The sequence below is a fragment of the Eulemur rufifrons genome, chromosome 18 (assembly GCF_041146395.1).
Source record: "Eulemur rufifrons isolate Redbay chromosome 18, OSU_ERuf_1, whole genome shotgun sequence".
Taxonomy (NCBI): domain Eukaryota; kingdom Metazoa; phylum Chordata; class Mammalia; order Primates; family Lemuridae; genus Eulemur; species Eulemur rufifrons.
Genome location: NC_091000.1, coordinates 71,648,628 through 71,670,540, shown reverse-complemented (window position 1 = coordinate 71,670,540; position 21,913 = coordinate 71,648,628). Strand labels below are relative to the sequence as shown.

Below are 21,913 nucleotides of genomic sequence, written 5' to 3'. Positions count from 1 at the left end.
ATGCAACTCTTAGCTGAATGCAAGGAGCGTACCAAGGCGGTTTTCCACACAGCTGAAGTGCTGGAGAACTTCAAGCCTGGCACCAAAACAATTACAGGCTGTGGAAGGAAACAGAAAGTGAAGCCCAGTGTCAGCCCACTTCTGAGTACCCACATCCTGGGGAAGGAGAAGATTGCCAACACGATGCCCTTGAGGAGCTCTACTTCCTGCAGAGTCAGGGATGGGGGGAGGAAGAGGCCGAATACCACCCCACGCTGCAGCCCAGAATCATTTGCTGCTTCTTATAGAGAACTAAGCAATGATGAGAAAGAGTTCGTTGCTTCCCAGTGTGTGAGGGGACTGCTCCACCTGTTATTCAGCTGTCAGAGTAACTTCCAATAAAAACTACAGGAGCAAAATCTCTCAGGAAGGTGCTTTTAAAAAGACGCATGAGGAAGAACCCCATCAACCGATTTCCATTTTACAACTGATACAAATGAATGAGGTGCAGGTGGCCAAAATACAGCAGGTAGAGCCAGAGTGTGAGATGGCAGAGGAGGAGCACAGGATAAAAAATAGAATTCTCAATAAAAAGATATATTGGGAAAAGAAACGATGAACTTTTACAGGGGAATGATAGCCTGTTCCCTCATTTAACCAGCCCTTTCCCAATTGACTCTAAGACTTTGGAGGTGCCTCTTTTGTAAGTAACCTGTTGGCAAAGAAACTCTGGAACATGAACTAGCAGTCAGTAACCTGGAACAGAGCTACAGCCAGGCAAATTAGAGTGGTGTAGTCTCTTATTTAAGAATACATTCACGTAAACCCCTGCACCCTATGTACCCCTTAAATGGTAAAGAAGCTCTTAGAGTCTTCTGAAAATTATCACCGAGTATTAATATTCTGAAAGTAATGTTTCTTAATTAGACTTCATACAGGAACCATTTGTGAGGATTTTTGTATTTTCTTTAATCAAATGCAAATGTGACTATAAAAAAATCAATTGACAATAATTATATGGATTTATTTGTGGATTCTCAGTTGTATTCCATATATTTATTTTTCTACCCATTTGCCATTACCACAGTTTTGATTCTGCAGTTTTGTAATATATTTTAAAACTGGAAAGTGTGAGTTCTACTTCTATTTTTCAGTATTTTTTTTTTTTTTTGGCTATTAGGTGGGCAATTCCATATGTATTTGAGAATATACTTTCCCACTTCTGAAAAGACAGGCACTTTTTAAAATAGGGAATACATTGACTATATAGATCACTTTGTGGAGTATGGCCATCTTAATTGAATTTTTTAATCCATTAACACTGGGTGCATTTTCATTTGTTAGGCTGTTCTTTAACTCTTAGAAATATTTTCTACTTTTCAGCATTCAATTATTTCACCTCTTTGATTAAAATTATTCCATAGTTAAAGAGCATTTTCTATTCTGTGGAATAGTTTTCTTAATTTTTGCTTCAGGTTGATTATTGCTGGTACATAGAAACATCATGGATCTTTGTGTGTTAATTTTGTGTCCTCCAATTCTACTGAATTGTTCATTAGCTCTGATAAATTTTTATAGATTATTTGAGTTTTTCTAAAGGCATTATCATGCCATATGTAAATAGCAAGAATTTTACTTTTTATTTCTCAATTTGAATGGGTTTTATTATTTTTCCTGCCTAATTTCCCTGATTATGTCTTCTAGTGCACTGTTGAATAAAGTGGAGAAAAATGAGCATCCTTCTCTTTTCCCAATCTTAGGTGGTGTGGAGAAAGTTTAGCCTTTACCCATTGACTTGTTAATTTTTTTTTAATAAATTCTCTTTTTCCTATTTCTAGTTTGTTGACTGCTTTCATCAAAAATGGTTTTTTTGTATACCATGGAATACTACTCAGCGATAAGAAACAATGGTGATATAGCACCTCTTGTATTTTCCTGGATAGAGTGGGAACCCATTTTACTAAGTGAAGTATCCCAAGAATGGAAAAATAAACACCACATGTACTCACCATCAAATTGGTTTCACTGATCGTCACCTAAGAGCACATTCAGGAATAACATTGATTGGGTGTCGAGCAGATGTGGGTAGGGATGGGATGGGTGTATACTTACCTAATGAGTGTGATGTTCTAGGGGATGGACACGTTTGAAGCTCTGACTCGGGGCGGGGGGGCAAGGGCAATATATGTAACCTAATCTTTTCTACCCCCCACAATATGCAGAAATAATAATGAAAAATGTGTATATATACACACACATGCACATACACACACCTCTTCATATAACAGAATGGATTCAAAGTAGATTGGCCAGGTGTCAATAGAAAAAAAAAGGGTTTTTTTGGGGTTTTTTTTTTTTTTTATTTTTAGAGAGAAGTTCTCACTATGTTGCCCCGGCTAAAGTGCAGTGGCTTCACAGGCACAACGTAGAGAGCACAGCAGCCTTCAACTCCTCTAGACCCAAGTAATCCTCCTGCCTCAGCCACCTGAGTAGCAGGGACTACAGGTATGTGCAACCATACTGGCTAAGAGATTTTGTTGTTATTTAAATGCTTTTTCTGCATTTGCTGATTTGCTGTGTGTGTTTTCCTCCTCAATTCTATTATTGTGTTATTACATTAATTGATTTTCTGATATTGAATTAATTTTGCATTCCTGAAATAATTCCACTTGCTTTTTGTGTATTATCCTTTAAATATACAGTTTGATTCAATTAGCTAGTATTTTGTTCAGGCTCTTTTGCATCTATGACCATAAAGAATATTGATCTCTAATTTTCTTTTGGTGTCTTTATCTGTATTTCAGATCAGGGCAATTCTGGCTCCACAGAATATATTTGGAAGTGACCTTACCTCTTCCATTTTTTGTAAGAGTCTGAGGAGGCTTTTTAAAAATTCTGAAATATTTGGTAGACTTAACCAGGAAAGCCATCTGGTACTGTTTTTCTTTGTTGGGAGTTGCTTTAATATATTTGATTGATTTCTTTTTCTGATTCAGCCTCTTTATATTTTATAGGTTTGTTCCTATTTTCTGTTTCCTCATCAGTCACTTTCAGTAATGTATGTGTTTATAGAAGTTTGTTCATTTCATTCAGGTTATTTCTTTGTGCAACAGCTGATAACATTCTTCTATAATCCATTTTATTTCTGTAAGGTATTTATTAGTGTCTCCACTTTCATTTATGATTATAAATATTCCTATCCTCTCTTCTATTTTTTTGGTCAGTGTACCTACATATTTATCAATTTTGTTAATCCTATCGGAGAACTAACTTTTAGTTTTGTTCATTTTCTCTAATATTTTTCTCCTCTCAATTTTATTTGTCTTCACTGTAATATTTATTAGTCCTTTGTTCTATTAGGCTTGGGTTTCATTTGCCTTTATTTTTCTAAGTCCTTCTATTATAATATAGAGTTATTCAAGACATTTCTTCTTGTTTCATATAGGCATTCACTGCTTTAACCATCCCTCTAAGCACTGCATTCACTGAATCTATGTTCTGTTATATTGTGTTTTCATTTTTATGTCCCTCTCAGTATTTTCCAATTTTTCTGCATTATCTTCTTTGTTTCATTGATTGCTTATGACTGTGCTGTTTAATTTCCTATTTACGAAGTTTGCATTTTTCCTTCTGTTTTTGATGTCTGGCTTCATTCTATTGTGATCAGAGAAGATACTTTTTATAACTTCGGTCTTTTTACATTTATTGTCACTTGTTTTCTGCTCTAATATGTGGTCTAACCTGGAGGATTTTCCATCTGCGCTTGATAGAAATGTGCATTATGGTCGGTGGAGGAATTTCTTTATGTCTCCTCTGTTTGGCTGGTTTATAGCACTTTTCAAATCTTCCTTTCCTTACTGACCTTCTGTCCAGATCATCTATCCATTAAAGAAAATGGCGTATTAAAGTTTCCAACCTGTATTGTAGAATGATTTCTCCTCTCCATTTTGTCAATACTTGTCTCATATATTTTGGCATTCTGTTGGTGCATAAAAGTTCGTAACTGTATCTTTTTGATGAATCAATTGTTTTTTCAATAAATAATGGCCTGTATCTTTTATAAAAGGTTTTGTCTTAGAGTTTATTTGTCTGATAATAACACAGACACCTAATGTTGCATGGAATATGTTTTCTATCCTTTCACTTTCAACATATATACATATATATCTTTGAATATAAAATATAGCTTTTGTAGATAACACATACTTGGTTCATTTTGTTGCTTGTTGTTTAAAATGTATTTCTCCAGTTTCTTCCTTTCATTGTAGAGTTTCATACGTTTACACTTAATTACTGATAAGGAAGAACTTATCTATGCTATTTTACTATTTGTTTCCTGTGTACCTCTTACCTTTTTTTTCTTTATTCCCTCCATCAATTCCTTCTTTGCATTCAATAAAGTTTTGTAGGGTACTATTTTGATTTCCTTCTCATTGGCTTTTATTTGTATTCTGTTGAAACTTCTTAGTGGTTTATATGTGCTTCAATTTAACATTATAAATTTATTAAATCAAGATTGCGGCCACTAGCCGCTGCTAATTGGCTTGCTCCCTGGCAAACCGGAGGCCTCTGCTCTGGCTCCTAGCTCCCAGTGAGTGGCGGTGGACTCCCACTCAGGCCGATGGCAGTGGCTTCAGCAGAGCCCCATCACGGGCGGCAGGGCCAGGGGTGGTGGTCCCAGCCAGGCTGCGGGGAAGTGGTGCAGCTGAGAGCTTCGAGTTCGAGTACCTTATTACGAACTGCTTGGTGACCATCAGGTGCATCTCATCACAGGGCTCAGTGGACGTGAGCATGGACCACTCGAGCTTCATCTCCCAGTGTCACCTCGAGACCTTGATGACCCCGAGTGGCAGCGCTGGCCATGACTGGACAGCCCTGGACCCACCACCTGCACAGCCCAGGCCTAAAGTGGAGATTTCCAGTTGCATTGCCTTAGCCAGAACAGCATGTTTGTGGACAGGTGTTCCAGAGACACTGGGTGCTGTGCTGCAGCTACCAAGATTCATGCACCAGGTTTCCAAGCACAAACTTCAAACTAACTTTCACTTCCATATCCGGCCAGAAGAGGAAGAAGCAAGAGGTGCCTGAGTCCCCAGCGAAGGCTGTGCAGCCGCACCTCTCGCCTCTGACCATCAACATTCCAAACACCATGGCCCACCTCATCATCCCCCTTCCCTCCCCAGTGGGAACTATCAGTGGTGCCAACTCCTGCCCATCCAGCCCCCAGGAAGTGGGGTCTTCAGATTTCATAATGGGCCCACTGATGCCCTCTGACCTCAATTTAGTGGCTGAAAACTCGCACCCAGAAAATGAAAAGGAAGTTTCCGGTGGAGGAAGCCCAAAGGATGATTCAAAGCCACCTTATTCCTATACACAATAGCACAAGCAATTACAATGGCTCCTGGTAAACAACTCATCCTAAATGGAATTTATATGCACATCACTAAAAATTATCCATACTGCAAGACTGACAAGGAGTGGCAGAATTCAGTTCCTGACAATCTCTGTCTGAATTGTTATTTCATCCAAGCACCACATTCCCAGGAAGAACCAGGCAAAGGCTGATTCTGGAAGGTAGAGATCCTGCCTCTGAGGCAAATTAACAGAGCAGGCTTTTAGGGAAATGCAGTCTAGGAGTGTACCTTGCTTTAGAACCTCTCTGTGACCACTCTCTTCTAGGAGCCTCTCCCAGTCTCGCTGGAGTAGTGTCTGCTCCCTGCAGTGGCCCCAGAGCCCTGAGAGCCTGTGGAGGGAAGCCTTGCCGGCCCATCGGGAGCCTGAGCCTGGCAGCTCACACCCCAGACCTGCCATCATCCAGGAAGCCTGGGTTGTCCAAAGCTCACCAGAGTCACCTCTGTCAAGCCAGCTGGTCTTAATCACCATTCAGTGGCAGCTACTACAGGTGGCTAAGCCTGCTGCCTACTCTGCTGCCACCCTAGTGACCACTGCAAGGTGGTGACCTAGTGACCTCCCAGCCACCCTTCGTGCAGACAGTTCACGTTCTCCACCAGATACCAGCAGTGTCAGTCACCAGCGTGGCTGGACTGGCCCCAGCAAACACCTACACTGTCTCAGGACAAGCCGTAGTCACTCAGGCAGCTGTGGTGGCCTCCCCTAGGGCCCAGCTGCAAGAGAATAGAAATCACGGGGAAGTAAAAGTAGAACCTGTTGCTGCAATTAGCCACGGCACATTAGGTGCTGCCAGCCAGATCCTTCAGATGTCACAGAGCACCTCTGTCCAGAGGTCACTGTAGGAGTGTTATAGCAAGTGTTACAGTGTGTGGTTCCAAGGACAAACCAAGCAGCACACAGGGAGTCAGAGAATCAAGGTTTATTTGCTGGCGGGCTCAGAGCGGACTTATCACCAAGTTCTGAGTCCGTCTACTGTTTTTTTTCCACTTTTATTAGGTTGGGGTGGTCCGAGGGTTGGGGTCTCAGGAGGCTGATGCAATAGGTAAGCGTGGTTACAGAAGCCAGGTGATAGGTTAGTGTTAGGTTGATGAGGATCTTCGTTATCAGTACAACAGACACCTCTAGGTCAACACCAGCTACCGGTAAAAACTGTAACGCAAAACGGGACTCTTGTGGTACCAATCCCCACTGCGGTCCACTGCCAGGGGAACAATGCCGCGAGGAGTCCTTTACACATTTTGGAGACCCCCGCATCAGCATCTGCCAGGACAGCAACCAGCCTGGGCAGCCAGGGCTGAAGCGAATCAAAACAGAAGACGGCCAGAGCGTCGTCATCACCCTGAGTGTGGACACGTCACGGGCAGCTGTGAGGAAAAGGGTGTCTAATACTAGCGACTGGGAAAGTTTTTCTTACTTTAAAATATCAATGTTGTGGTGCCAAATGGGGACACTGCCTCTCACTGATACTAGGAGTGCGCTCTCTCTCAGTGGGTAAAGGGCCCTGCGTTTGGACTTCACCTCTCAGTACTGAAAATACAAAACCCAGGTGGCCTGAAAGCTCCTTAATTTACAGGCAGAAGTCACATTTGAACAAAAACCACACACAGCAAAACCTGGTACTTGAGACAGTGTCTCTCCTGCTGAGCACTCCCTGGGCTGCTGCCTTTGAGTGAAGCTCTTAACTACCAGTGAAAAACCACGGCCCTTCCTGGAGGAGGACCAGGCATCTCCGTGTGAGGATGGTGCAGCGGGGTCAGCGGTCAGGGGCAGGTGCCAGTGGACCTCCAGGGACTCGGCCGCCTGCAGAGCCCAGGCAGGACCACCCTCCCATCCGCCCCCCACCATGGCCCTCGCAGTACTCACCGCTGGTACTGGCAGGCAAGACGGTATTTTGTTGTTCACATGTGCAATTAGAATATTTCGAAGTGCACTTTCCTTACACAGTAATGAGGTCTGTGACATTTCACATCACTCCATTTCTACTCTGGAAATTTTGTGAATCATACAGGACCTTTCATGTGGATTTCATCTGGGGAAAAGAAACAAAGTAGTTTTGTGTTTTTGTTGTTTTTAGCCTATGGAAAGATTTCTTTATCTTGTTCAGGTGGAGCTACTTTATGACACTTGCAGATTTTCCACGTTAGAGCAGTTGCTTGGTGAATTTAATCCACCTCCATTTCAGTGCGTAGGACAGAAGACCAATGCTGAGGCTGCATGTGACCGTGAGAACTCAGGGACAAGCTGGTGCTGGGAAAGAACTGCCCGGTCTCATCCGAGCTGCACTTAACTGTTCTCTTTCTTGCTGTTTTTTGTTGTTTGTTTCTTTGTGTTAGCTTTGTCCCTGGCAAAATATTCCATTCTAAGTAAAGCCAGTCTCCTAAGTATTGTGTATTTAAAACAACAGAGCCATTACCACTACATTTGGGGGAAAAGACTCAGTCTCTTATCACAAGCATTTTCAAACAAAGATCACAGATTTCTCCATAGTGTGTTATTGCAGGTTTAGTCGCCAGCTCAAGGCATCATCTGACCAGCTGTCTTCTCAGTTATATTGCGCTTGTCCCCACTCCAGGCGGGAGCAGCCATGCCAATGGAGCGGGAGCTGAATGTTAATTCTAGGGTCTAAGCAAGCACCCTGTGATTAAGCACTGGAAACATTTAGGTTGTTTTCTGATTTGCAGTAAGAGACTTCCCTGACCTTTCAGAACTGAATTCAAAACTAAGGCTGACTTAGCTCCTACCAAAATTGAAAAGGAGAGGAAAGGAAACAAGTGAGAAAATGAGAAGTTCCAACCTTCCCTCTCCCCCAGCCTCAGCCCAGACTCCTTAGGAAAAAAACCATTCTCCTTTCCAGACCTTTCCAGAGTGTTCTAGGGGTTAGGACAGAGCAGCAGTGCAAGTAGAAAGAGGATGTTAGCCTTATTTTGAATTTTTTGTGTCATTATCATAATGTTATTTATTTAAATGTAGTTATTTTGGTATTTAGCTTTTTTAAAGAGAGGAAAAAAAATACCTGTATCTTCCTGGTGGAATGAAATGGCTCAGAATGGTAAATTTAGGCAATTTTAGAAACGTTTATTATTCACATAAAGACAAAATGTGATTTAAAAAATCTAGGTTGATTAGATACCAACGTAGCATTGGTAGCATCCAAAAGCTCTGCTTCTTACAGATCCACCTGAGGTTACTGTTGCACAAGTGACATAGTCATTCACGGTGCGCCTATTAACATGAGTTTATAAATATTCATGTTTGTCTTTTAAATAATATAGGAAATAAAAAAAGACTAGTTATAGGCCAAAATTCAATAGTATAGGCTATTGTATTTACCTTTGTAGTTTATTACTTTGAGTTTCTGTCTAGTGTCCTTTCATTCCTGGCCAGAGGACTCCCTTCAGCATTCCTTGTAGGGCAGGTCTACTAGCAAAGAACCTCCTAAGTTTTATCCATCTTTGAATATCTCAATAGCTTTTCATTTATGAAAAACGAAAGCTTTATTGGATATAAAATTCTATATTGATATATATTTTTTCTTTCAGCACTTTACAAATGATATTCACTCCCTTCAGACCTTGTTTCTGATGAGAAATATGCTGTTAATCTCATTGAGAATAATTTGTATAGGACGATTCTCTTCTGTCTAGCTGCTTTCAAAATTCTGACTTTCAACAATTTGATGATCATGTGCGTTGGTATGAATATGTGTTTATTCTCTTGGAGTTTCTTGAACTACTTGATGTACATATTTTCTTATTTAAATATGATATTGTCTGTAATATATTAACAGGTTTAAAAGAATTAGCTTAAGTTCAAAGAAATTTGGCATTTCTAGTATTTTTGTTACTGGTTTTCTAGGTAAATTATATTAAGATAAAGAAAGTACACTCTAATCAATTTAAATCATTTGGAATTTTTTAAGCCTTACTCTGCCATTCACCATATGCTCAATTTTGGTAAAATTTCCATGTACATTCAAAAAGATTAGATTGTTCAAGGGTGCAATAAAAAAATATATATAATACATATTTATATTCTATATTGGTTATATGAATGTATTTAATATATTAAAGTATACATGTATTTATGATAATATATTAAATATATTTTAATGTATATTTAACAAATATTTAATATACTTGTAGAAGCAGTAATAAAAAATCTTCCATCAAAGAAAAGCCTAAAACCTGATGGCTTCACTGTTGAACTCTACAAAACATTTTTAAAAATTAATACCATCCTATTGTAACTATTTCAAAAAATCAAGGAAGAGGAATACTTTCAAACTCATCCTATGAGGCCAGTATTACCTGATACCAAAATTACACAAAGATACAACAACAACGACAGGCCAATATCTCTGATAAACATAGGTGCATTATTCTCAACAAAATATTAGCAAACTGAATTCAACACACGAAAAAGGTCATTCATCACGATCATGTTGAAAACAGCCCAGAGATGTATTTTTTTTCACTGAAGCTAACTCTCCTATCAGTGCAGTCAATCCCATCCCACTTCTGCAGATCACTGTTCCAACAATTACCTCTCTTTGAAGACTTTCCCCCTCTCTGACAGAGATTTTCCCCAAGATGAATGTGTCCCCTTTGTTCCCATCCCATTCCCCACAACTCCCGAGATGTTTCCACTCATTTGCTCACAGAATCATGCTCTGGTGCCAGCTTCTCATCTCCTGTCTCTTCTTCTTTTTTCTTTTTTTTTTTTTATTTCACCTTATGTGGGGGTACAAAAGTTCAGGTTACATATGTTGCCCATGTACCGCCTATCCCCCCGAGTCAGAGCTCCAGGCGTGTCCATTCCCCAGACAGTGCACATCCCCTCCTGGCACCTCCCGCTCCCCGAGTCAGCACCTTCAAGCATGAGCATTCCCCAGACGGTGCGCAACACACTCATCATGTAGGCATACAGCCATCCCCTCCCCCTATCCCCACCTCAGTCTGAAATCCAATTGGTATCATTCCCTCCTGTCTCTTGTTAACCCACTCCATCTGCCCCCTGTCACTCTCACTGTCCTGAGACTCCTCTTGCCAAGGTCCCTCATGTCTTCACACTTCTAAAGCAGAGCTCTTTTTCCAAACGCACGACTCCCCAAGTCTGTCCTAATAATGGAAAGGGCATTGTCATTGACTAGTGGCTGGGGCAAATACCTACATGAGTTACCCTGCTCCAATCTGTGAGCAATTCCTTCATCAGGAGTCTGTCCGCTTTTCATTCTGAGCCACCATTTGTCACTGCTCAGTTTTATCACCAGAGTTTCTTCCTAACCCTCTTCTCTGCCTACATTCTGACTCCCAACTATGGTCTACTCTCCCCTGAGCAGTCAGCATAACCTCTTAAATTAAGGCACTTCACTCCCCTGCTCAAGATCTACCAAAAGTTACCGTCAAACTGGATTAAAAACCAAACTTCTTCCCATGCCCTGAAAGCAACAAGGCCCTGTGAGTTACGGCAGGGCTTCCCAACCTATAGTGAATTGTATAATTATTTCATTATATATTACAATGTAATAATAATAGAAATAAAGTACACAATAAATGTAATGCATTTGAATCATCCCAATACCATCATGCCCCCACACCCACAGTCCATGGAAAAATGGTCTTCCATGAAAATGGTCCCTGGTGCCAAAAAGTCTGGGGACCACTGAGCTACAGCATTGCCCATGTGACGTCCTCTCCTCCTTTCCCTGATTCCTCTCTCTGACCCCACTGGCCACCTTGCTGTTTGTTCCTTGAACACACATGAAACACATTCCTGTCTCAGAGTCTTGGCACGTTTTCCACTGGGTGTAATGCCGGAGCTCCTTACCTTCCTCACTTTGGTCAGGTCACTGTTCAAATGTGGCCTCTCCGGAGAGGCTCTTTCTGATAATTCTACCTAAAATAGTGAGTACCTCCAATCACTGTATCTCGTTTCCTGCTTTGTCTTCTTGGTATTTCCCACCACCTGGGATATTTGTATACCTAAAAAACTACTTAATGTCTTCCTCACTAGATCGTCAGCTCATAAAGGCAAGAACTTTGTTCCACCTGTGCTCTCCTCTATCCCATCACTTAGCAACTTCTTGGCAGCATTAGCATTATGACCATAGCCTCTCTTATCTTGTCACCTTTTGTCTTATGTCTCCTAGTTTTCCTCCTCCCATTCTACCTGTCCCTCTGGGGACTTGTCCTTAAATTATGATAGTCCTTACAGATCTACACTCTGTCCACTTTTATTCTATAGACTTTCTCTACATGTGAACAGCTACTCTTACTCTTCATTCCTTACCGCTAGCTAAGATTCCTGCTCTAGTCCCATATATCTAAATGATGACTACACAGGACCCCTCTGCTCTCTCATAGGCACATCAAGTTTCCCCTGTTTCCAATGAACTTCCCTGTCTCCCAACCCAGCTCTCCCTCCTGCATCGCTTATCTCTCCGCATGTGGAAGCAGCACCCATGCTTCTCTCCAGCAGGTGCTAAGTGTCCCCAGATGGCTTGCAGCTTCATGGAAAGGCCTGTGTCTGATCCAGTGCCCACTGGGGTTTCTATTCAAGTGCACAGCAGAAGCCTCCTCTCCTAAACCCTTGCTGGATGCTACAGGAGTAGGTACCAAATATATTTTCACATCTCTAACCATAAGGGCAAAACTGTTCTTATAAGAATGACAAGACATTGCCTGTTTATTCACTGACATTTTCAATGACTGTATAAAAGTATACATGGGTAAAACTGTTGGTTTCTCAGCATGAATCAAGGCAGTGGTACCAAGTTACACTAGACATTCTATTCTTCACTCCTCCTTGCAGGGCAAAAAAAAAAAAAAGCCTGCTTTAAGAATGTCCTTTATGAATTAGTAAAAGTTAATGGTGTTATTAAATCTTGACCTTTTTAATATTCGGAATAAGTGAAATGTTCACTTAAAGCACTACTGCATGCTGAGCATGGCTGTGTTAAGCAAAAGTGCTTGTGCTTAAATTCTGAGCTGAACAAGCCACTTTTTTCACAGAACACCATTTTTATTTGAAAGTACAACCAACTTTTAATCTCAGAAATCAACAAGGTGAGACTTTCACTTCAAGGAAAATAACAAGCATTTGTTGCCAATAATAAAACTCAAACTTTTAAGCAAAAAATAGTACTAAGATTACAGTAGAAGGATAACTTATACCATCTACTGTGAACCTGACTACTTTTCAATACTTAATGTTTTTTTTTTTTAATTTCAGCTTATTATGGGGGTACAAAAGTTCAGGTTATATATGTTGCCCATGTACTGCCATCCTCCCGAGTCAGAGCTTCAAGCGTGTCCATCCCCCAGACGGTGCGCATCGCACCCATCGTGTGTGTATACACCATCCCTTCCCCACATCTGTCTGACACCCAATTAATGTCATCCTAAATGTGCTCTTAGGTGATGATCAGTGAAGCCGATTTGCTGGTGAGTACACGTGATGCTTATTTTTCCATTCTTGAGATACTTCACTTAGTAGAATGGGTTCCAGCTTGTATTTTCTTTTAATTGTGGTAAAATTTCAATAACACAGAATTTAACCATTTTGACGTATACAATTCAGTGGCATTTAGCACATCCACAGGGTTGTGCGACCATCACCAGTACCTAAATGTAGAAGTTTTCCTCCTGTCAAAAGGAAACCCTGTCCCCATTAGCGGTCACTCCCTACCCGCCTCCCCCAGGCCCTGGCAGCCTCCAATCTGCTTCCTGTCTCTGTGGAGTTGTCTGTTCTGGACATTTCATAGCAGTGGAATCACACACTGGGTGGCCTTTTGTGTCTGCTTCTCTCACTCAGCACCGTGTCCCCGAGTTCCATCCACACTCTAGCAGGTGGCAGAGCTTCATTCCTGTTTATGGCTGAGTACTGTTCCCCTGTACGGGTGAACCACGTTTTCTTTATTCATTCATCTGCTGATGGACATTTGAGCTGTTTCCACCCTGTGGCCATTGTGACTAGTGCTGCTGTGAACACCTGTTTTGAGTTCCTTTGAGAATGTCCCAAAAGGGGGCATGCCAGGATCATATGGTCATTGTATATTTAGCATTTTCAGGAACAGGTGGGCGGACCTGGCTCCGATTCCCTGTTGTAGCAGGCAGGACTTGCAGGTGAGTCTGTGGCCTCAAACCTGAGCCCCTGACCAGGGGCGGCACCAGCATGGAACAGAGCACAGCATGAGCCCCAATTCTCTCCTCGGACATCACAGCTCAGACCCTGGACCATCGCCTGGCATGGTCGGGTCATTCCACGCATCATCCTGGAGCTGCACCCACCACATGCAGGACCTGGGATGAACCGGGGGATGGGGAAGGACATCCTCAGGCTGGGAGAGTCCCTGGAGGTCAGCAGCTGGGGTGGATGGGGCCGCCTCAGAGCAAGACAGAACGAGGTCTGTTGCTACCAGCTGGGCCATCTCCCTGCTGTGACTCACCTGAGCACCAGCCATGGCAGGAGGCTGGGGCAGGTTTGTTCCCACAAACCCCAGCTGCACGTGACCCTGAGGAGTGACTGTGAACATGGGGGGGGGGAGGACGGTGGAGCAGAGACCACGTGGAGCCTCCCCCGGGTGCTTCAGTGGACCCTGCAATGCTCCGTGTCACACCCCTGGATGGTCATCCTCCTCCACAAATAGGAAGGGTGACAGCAACATCCAAGGAATCCAGCTTCTCAACTCCAGAGCCTCGCTCGGGTGGCCGGCTTGTCTCCTCCATCAGATGAGCACAGGGGGAGGGACTCCTTCTGCCCCGGAGTGGAGCGGGAGGGAGCTGTCGCCTCAGCCCTCTGTGGAAAAACCTGGAAATCCCACTGGGTTACACGGACCTTCTCTCTCCCGCCTCCCCCCGACACGGAGCTTTGTAAGATTTATTTATTTTTAAAGTTCAGTTTATGAAGCATTTACATCTAGAAAGCACATTTCCCGCAATCTTTAAATGCTGCTACGCAACTAATAAATCAAACCACACAGTTCATGAAGCAATTGACTGCAGTGATTAAATGCTGATTTCACACTTAGGCAAGGTCTTTTTTTCATTGTGGGAAAGTATACATGATATCGATCGTGTGACCCATTTATATGTAAGTGTACAATTCCGTGACGTCAGAACATTCAGAACATGTTGAACCATCACCACTATCTGTACCCGAAATTGTTCGTCACCCGACACAAACTCCAGGCCCATCAAACACTAACTCCCCAGGGCCCCTCCCCCAGCCCGTGGAACCTCATTTCCACTTTCTGTCACTATGAATTTGCCTGCCCCAGGTCGCTCACAGAAGTAGATTCACACAGTATTTGTCGCTCGCTGTGTGCCTCACTGAAATGTGGCTTTTTGATGATCTTGGCCCTATGAGTAGAACATCACATTAACCACAAAGTGTCACATCACTGGATCCCATGGCTGAAGCCCTGCTGAACAGAGAGACCCTGGGGACGTGAGCCTAAGTTCCCTTCCGTCCTGCCCTGGACATGGCCTCGGCTCATGGCTTGTGTCCATGCGTGACACAGTCCCTGGGCCAGGCCTGTCTCCTGCCGAGCAGCCCTCCTGCCCTGCCCTGGCCCCAGCCCACTTTCCTGCCTTTTTTGCTATTTGAACTTGATTGGGCTCCACGGAGTTCCAGAAGCCCCCCTCAGTGATGGCAGAGCCCCCTGACATCCTTGGGAGGATTAGCTCAGCGACCCACTGACCCTGAGCAATTAGGAGCATTTGCCCAGTCTGTGAACCCTCCCTCCCTCGGTGGACCCCGGAATCCGCTGAGGGCGCCCTTGGCTGCAGAGCCAGGTGGGATTTGGCTGTTCCTGGTGTGGCCTGGAGTGTGGCCTGTTCTAAGCACAAGGGACCTAGACAGGGTCCCTCTCTCCCTGTCCCCTGTGGTTCTTTTTCTTCCTCTCTGTGCTTGAGTTGGAAGGTTGCAGTTCACATTTGTGTGAAAGATCCATTTAGTTTTCTTCTTGTTTTTACTTGTGGGCAAAATAAGATTCTGCAAGAGCGCTGCTTTCCTCCCCGAGTAGCCTCCCTATGACCTTTATGGGTGCCCTTCCCTTAAGCGTGTGCAGGCGTGGTGGGCCAGGCTGCAGTGAGAGTGGGATGGAAACACTTCTTTGATATCGGAAGCCTGTTTTCAGCCTGCTGTATTTTTTTTTTTCTTTTTTTTCAAACAGGATCTGGCTGTATTGTTGGGCTAGAGTGCAGTGGTGTGATCATAGCTCACTGCAGCCTCGAACTCCTGGGCTCAAGCGATCCTCCCGCGTCTGCCTCCCAAAGTTCTGGCATTACCGTCATGAGCCGCCATGCCCAGCCTGTTTTTGTCCATAAAATTGCATTGGTGCAGGGCCACATGCATTCATTTACATGTCATCCATGCCTGCTTTCTCAATACAGCAGCAGAGCCGAGTCATTGTGAATGTCCCATATTAAACCTCCTTCTGTTAAAAGACCTCAAATGGTTTCTGTTTCCCACCTTGATCTTTGGCTGATACGCTTCCTGATGACACATAATGAATTGATCCATCCAATTGCAGCCGCGCCAAAGCCGTGGTAGGCTGAATAATATCCCCTCAAAGACATCTATGTTCTACTCTTTGGAACCTGTGAATGTTATCTTACATGAAAAGGGACTTCGCAGATGCGATTACCTTAAGGATCTTGAGATAACGGGTCAAGAATTCTGGAGTATTGGATGCGTCCTAAGTGTAACCACAAGAGAGAAGCAGAGAGAAATTTGAGGAAGAACCAGGAGATGCGATAATACAAGTTAAGAGGGTTGCAACAGGAAAGGGTCATGAGCAAAGGACAGACACTTGGACAGGCAGGGACACAGATTTCCCTCTACAGTCTCCCGAAGGAAGCAGCCCTATTGACACCTTGATGTGAGCCCGACGACACTCACTTTGGACTTCTGGTCCCCAGAACTATGAGAGATGAATTTTGTGTTGTGTTAAGCCACCAAGTGGGTGGAGATGTTTTACTGAAGCCATTGGAAACAGACACAGCTGTCCTTTGCTTTTGGCACCAGCCTGATGTCTCTGCAGATGTCTCATCTGTGTGAGATGGCACCGTGATCCACTTAGCCATCCACGCCCCTGCTGGACACTTGCGGTGTCTCCCAGTGTCGCCTCATGTGACAATTAAAAGCGTTCCATCACAGTGTGGCATGAGAGTGTTCATTAACAGCATTTGTCTCTTTCCCACTTCATGACTGATTAAAAATGACTCATGGGCATTCCTGCTGAGAAGAACCGGGGGGATTATCTGGATGTTCCCACAACCCCTCTGCACTCACACAGCAAGGCGGCTGTGGCCAGTCCCAGCCAGAGCCCCCTCCTCCTCTACGCCGCATTTCCTCCAAGACCAAGGCTGGGACAGTTCCCCAAAGGACCCAGGAAGCAGCTCACTCAGCAGATGTTTGGTGATTTCAGAAAACAAAAAGGGTCAGTGGGTCACGTCCATCAGCTTCCTGAAGAGTCCCCTAGGATGGCGCCTGCTGCCTTGCCTAGCCCAGCCAACACCATGGCGACATGGGCTCTCCACCTACATTGTCCTATTAATCACTTCCAGGGTGGGTTGGCTCAGCTTACAAACCACACCAATATTTTCCTGTCGGCATCAAACTTTCCCCCTGGGGAGCCGGAAGCCCAGAGCTGACCTCAGATGCGAGCCGTTGCGCCAGCCCCAGCTGCAGTGAGAGCCCGCGGGGAGCAGGAGGCTGTTAGGATCGTCACCCTCCACAGATCTGGCGTGAGGGACCGACAGCAGGGAAGGCGGAAGAAATGTGGGGTTCCCAGGGTCCCTGGGCAGTTGCTGAGCCAAAGCACAATTGCGATCAGGAGGCCAAATAAGATGTTTATTAAAGAGTTACAGCCAGGTGCAGTGGCTCACGCCTGTAATCCTGGCACTTTGGGAGGCTGAGGCAGGTGGATGGCTCGAGCCCAGGAGTTTTAGACCAGCCTGGGCAACATCATGAGACCCTATCTCTACAAATTTTATATTTTTTAATTAGCCAGGTGTGGTGGTGTGTGCCTGTAGTCCCAACTGCTTGGGAATTTGAGGCAGGAGGATTGCTTGGGTTCATGAATTCAAAGTTACAGTGAGCTATGATCATGCCACTGCACTCCAGCCTGGGTGACACAGAGAGACTCATCTCTTAAGGGAAAAATAAAAGGAATTACGAGGACCTTTGAAGCAAAATGATTTGTGAAATAACATGGTTCCCCTTGCATAGAGAGATAAATAGAGTTTCTCCTTTTGAAACGCCTGTGATCTGCCTGCTGGAGGGCAGACCCACGAGGGAGATGTCATAGCGACGGGAGGAGGGAAGGAACGCTCCAGTCGGCGTCTCGGTGCTCTGTGTGCATCCTGGTTTCCTGAGTGCGACCTTCCCTGCAATCCTTCCTTCACCCCATCCCCAGTGGTCCGACGCCAGGTGCTGTCTGGTCACCAGGGAAGCATCTAGGTGAGACTTGGGCCCTCATAGCTGAAGATCCTGTTTCCAACTTAGGTGATGGTCACAGGTTCTAGGCTGGAGATAGGACATGGACATATCTTTTATGGGACATAATTCAACACACTACAGAGGCCAAGATTTCTGTCCCCTGCCACCCCAAAGGCACAAGGGAGGCCTGCCAGCTGTCTCTCATCCCACCAGGGAGGAACCGGCCACACGCCCAGTCTCCAGTGTAGAGTGTCCCAGGTGGACCCCCAGGCGGGACAGGAGTCCGTTAGCCGTGCTCAAGAGAACATCACCCTCGGGGCCGGCAGACCTGGGCTCAGATCCTGGCCCTGTCACTTGGCGCCGAGTGTCTCTGGGCTGCAGCATCCTCATCCTTGCTTGAAATGGCTATGAGAAAAGGAGGAAAAAAAACCTGACGTGATTCATGCCTAGTAAGCGGTCTCCACCCTTATTATGCTCAATACCGATAGCGTTGCTGTTGTGGGTCATTTTCACATCAGAGAGTTGGGGCGCTTTTCTGTGGTCGGCCAGGCCATGGTGGGTTTTGTCTGTCATCTGTCCTCACCCCACAAGCACCTTTGATAAACAGTGAAGACTTCCCCAGGAACGAACCTCAAAAACGTTCCGCTGATCGGTGATGTGTAAGCCGGGCCCATGGACAAGGTCCTCATGGACTGGGACAAGGGCCCTGTCGATTTTATTTTAGTTTTTAATTCTTTTTAGAGATGCAGTCTCCCTCTGTTGCCCCAGGCTGGAGTGTAGTGGCAAGATCATAGCTCACTGCAACCTCGAATTTCTGGGCTCAAGTGATCCTCCCACCTCAACCTCCCCAGTAGCTGGGACTACAGGTGGTATGCAGCACCACATCTGGCTAATTTTTAAATTTTTTTGTGGAGATGGGGTCTTGCTAAGTTGCCCAGGCTGGCCTCGAACTCCTGGCCTCAAGTGATCCTCCTTCCTCGGCCTCCTGAGCCACTGGGTTTACAGGTGTCCTCCCAGACTCAATTTTAAAAGTCAGAGAAAAATTGAAGAGGCAGCAACAAGGAGCAGGGAGCCACTCCAGTGATATGGGAGAAAATCCAAGAGTATTCAGGCCTGGAAGTCAAGTGATGAACACGTATCAAGGAAAAAGTGAGCTGTGTGTCCAACGCTTCTGGTAAATCAAATAAAACCAGCAAGCAAATGGATCATTCATTTTAAGAAATTGTCTATTGGTGAAATCAATGATGACATCAGATACAGGAAGTTTAAGAGTGAGGGCAAGAGCCTGATTGCGAAGGAATGAAGAGAGAAATTGGAGACACCAAGTCCGTCACCAGAAAAATAAGACAGACTCATGAGAAACCAAACCAAACCAAAAAACACTATGCTGGCCAGGCGAGGTGGCTCATGCCTGTAACCCCAGCATTTTGGGAGGCTGAGGTGGGAGGGTCACTTGAGCTCAGGATTTCGAGACCAGCCTGAGCTATAGCTAGACCACTGTCTCTACAAAAAATAAAATAATTAGCCGGGCGTGGTACCAACCTGTAGTCCCAGTCCCATCTACTCGGGAGGCTGAGGCAGCGGGACGGCTTAAGCCCAGAAGGTCGATATTGCAGTGAGCTATGATCATGTCACTGTACTGCAGCCTGGGTGACAAAGTGAGACCCTGTCTCTAAAAAGAAACAAACAAACAAACAACACTATGCTAAGTGAAAGAAGCCAATGACAAAAGGTCACATATTGCATCATACTGTTTAGGTGAAGTGTCCAGAACAGGCAAATCCATAGACACAGAAAGCAGATTAGTGGCTGCCAAGGGGCTGGGGGAGGGGGAGAGGGGAGTGACTGCTGATGGGAACGGGGTCTCCTTTTGGGGTGATGGAATGTTCTGGAACAGGATAGGTGGTTGCACAACCTTATTAATGGACTAAATGCCACTCAATTGTGCATTTTAAAAAGGTTAAAATGCTAATACGATTTTTTTCTGGATAAAAATGGAAACAAACAAAAAACTACTGGAGAGACTTAAGGATCTGCCCTGGAGTGGAAACTTCGCTGGGGTAGAATTTCCATTCCTCAGGGACGGAGCCCGCCCTGCACAATTCCCTGCTGTCTGTCTCAGCGATGAGTGGAGCACCTCGGCACTTGAGTCATACTCTAGTCAAGGCTCCTTCGTGCTCACACCAAAGTCACGCCTCCCTCGGTGTGACGCACGTGTGATGACAGCTACTACGTCTGGCAGTCCCTGGGCACCCGGTGGGTGGACATCATCTCTCCGCAGTTCACATGGGGAGCCACACGTACCCCCTGTTCCTAAGACCACCCAACCGTGGGCTGTGCCCTTTCTGAGGGCTCACCTGCCAGCACCCACCGGCGAGCTCCCCCGAGGGGCGGAAGCCCAGTGAACCGCTGCGAGAAGCATCCTGCCGAATTACGTGACATCCTCACGGCGTTTTGCACCATCGTGTCCGTTGCACGGGTGAGGCTGGGCTCGTGCCAGGACCCCCATCCCTGCGACCACACAGGGTCAGCTCCGCGTCTCTGGTTCAGGGTCAGTCCCGACCTTCTCTCCGGCCACCCCACTCCTGTCTGCTTGAAACAGCATCACAGAGACCAGCCCCACCTGTGGCCCTTCGGACCAGCCTTCTGGGGGGTTGACAATGGGGACCGGATCTCCTTTTGGGAGGGGTGAGAATGTTCTGGAACTCGATAAAGGTGATGGTTGCACAACTCTATAAATGTATTGAAAGCCACTGAATTGGACAGTGCCTACATGTGAGCTTTGTGGTATGTAAATTATATCTCAATAGAGCTATATATTTAAAAAAAGGAATGAAATTGTAAAGTAGTATAAAGAAAAGAGGTTGCAGGAGAGGCAGGGGGTGGGCGCTCTGCCCGGCAGACCCGAAGCCCAGTGGAGCTGTGGCAGGTGAGAAGCCGATGGCTGGGGAGGTGGGAATGGGCCAGCCAGGCTCACCAGGCAGTGGGACACTGTATCCCGGGGTGGGACAAGCCTCGGACTTGATGCGGGGACTGGGGACCTGAGGTGGCAAGGGAGCCTTGGAAGGTTTGCATCAACAAATGATGAAATGTCTTCTCCTGTAAAATGTCTCTCCACGTGGGAGCCAGACCTTCCTGCCCCTGGGCTGCCTGGCCCCTGCATCCCCAAGCTGTCCTCTGTGGTGCCAGGCTCAGGCCTGGCTTACATTGCAGGGTTCTGGTCCCCGCCAGGGTCCTGTGAGGGTAGCCTTGCTGGCAGAGGTTCTGAACTCGCCTGGTTAGAACTGATCTTCCTAAACATTGTGAGCCACTGAAGCTGGGCCAGCCTGGAGTGCTTGGTTCGCTGGCCTGGTGGGCAGTGTCCGCAGATGCTCGGTGAGGGGAAGGAAGAAGGGAAGGAAGGGGTCGCCTCACCTGGGGGCCGTGTCCTGGTGCCCCTCTCCTGGGTCCTGTCTATGCCCATCCACTTCCCCTGGGGCCGTATCCCTGTCTACCTTACCTGGGGGCCACTGCCTGGGGACAAATGTTCCAGCAGACATGAGCATCCTGCAGGGGGACTGACGGTGGCAAGTCCCCTCCCCAGCGCCCACCCCAGCATGTGCTTGGACCTGCTGGCAGCCCGGTGGCTATTCAGTTCCTTCCTGGCCCAGGTTGTGTCCAGAACATTCCTGGCACTGAGCTGGCATCTTCCCCGGGACAGACGAACCTGGCGGAGCCAAGGCGCACCAGGGCATTCAGTGTGGCACTCTTATTCCCAGTGTGTTACCCACACCCTGCCTGTCAGGGTGCCTATTGAATTGTCTGGCCGTCAGTTTGTTCGTCTGGGTGCCGTCGGAGGCCTTGTCTCAGCTCAAAGTTCATGGCAGCCTCCATGAAGGAATGGTCGGGGCTGGGACGCAGCCTAAGGGACGGAAGGCGGTGCTGGCCACCAGACCCCAGTGCCTGGGAGTGTCTGACTCTGAGTTGCACCGAGGGCTCCGGTGGAGGTACAAAGGGCTGCAGAGGGCACCTGCGGTCCCCTCCCAGGACAGACACACACATACCCTGCCCTGCCCCCTTCCTTCCACCTGTGCTGGCC

At 45.9% G+C, this 21,913-nt stretch overlaps 1 pseudogene; it reads left to right on the top strand.

Moving 5' to 3' along the window:
- Positions 1-20,527, top strand: LOC138398823 (forkhead box protein K2-like; annotated as a pseudogene).
- Positions 20,528-21,913: the final 1,386 nt, after the last annotated feature.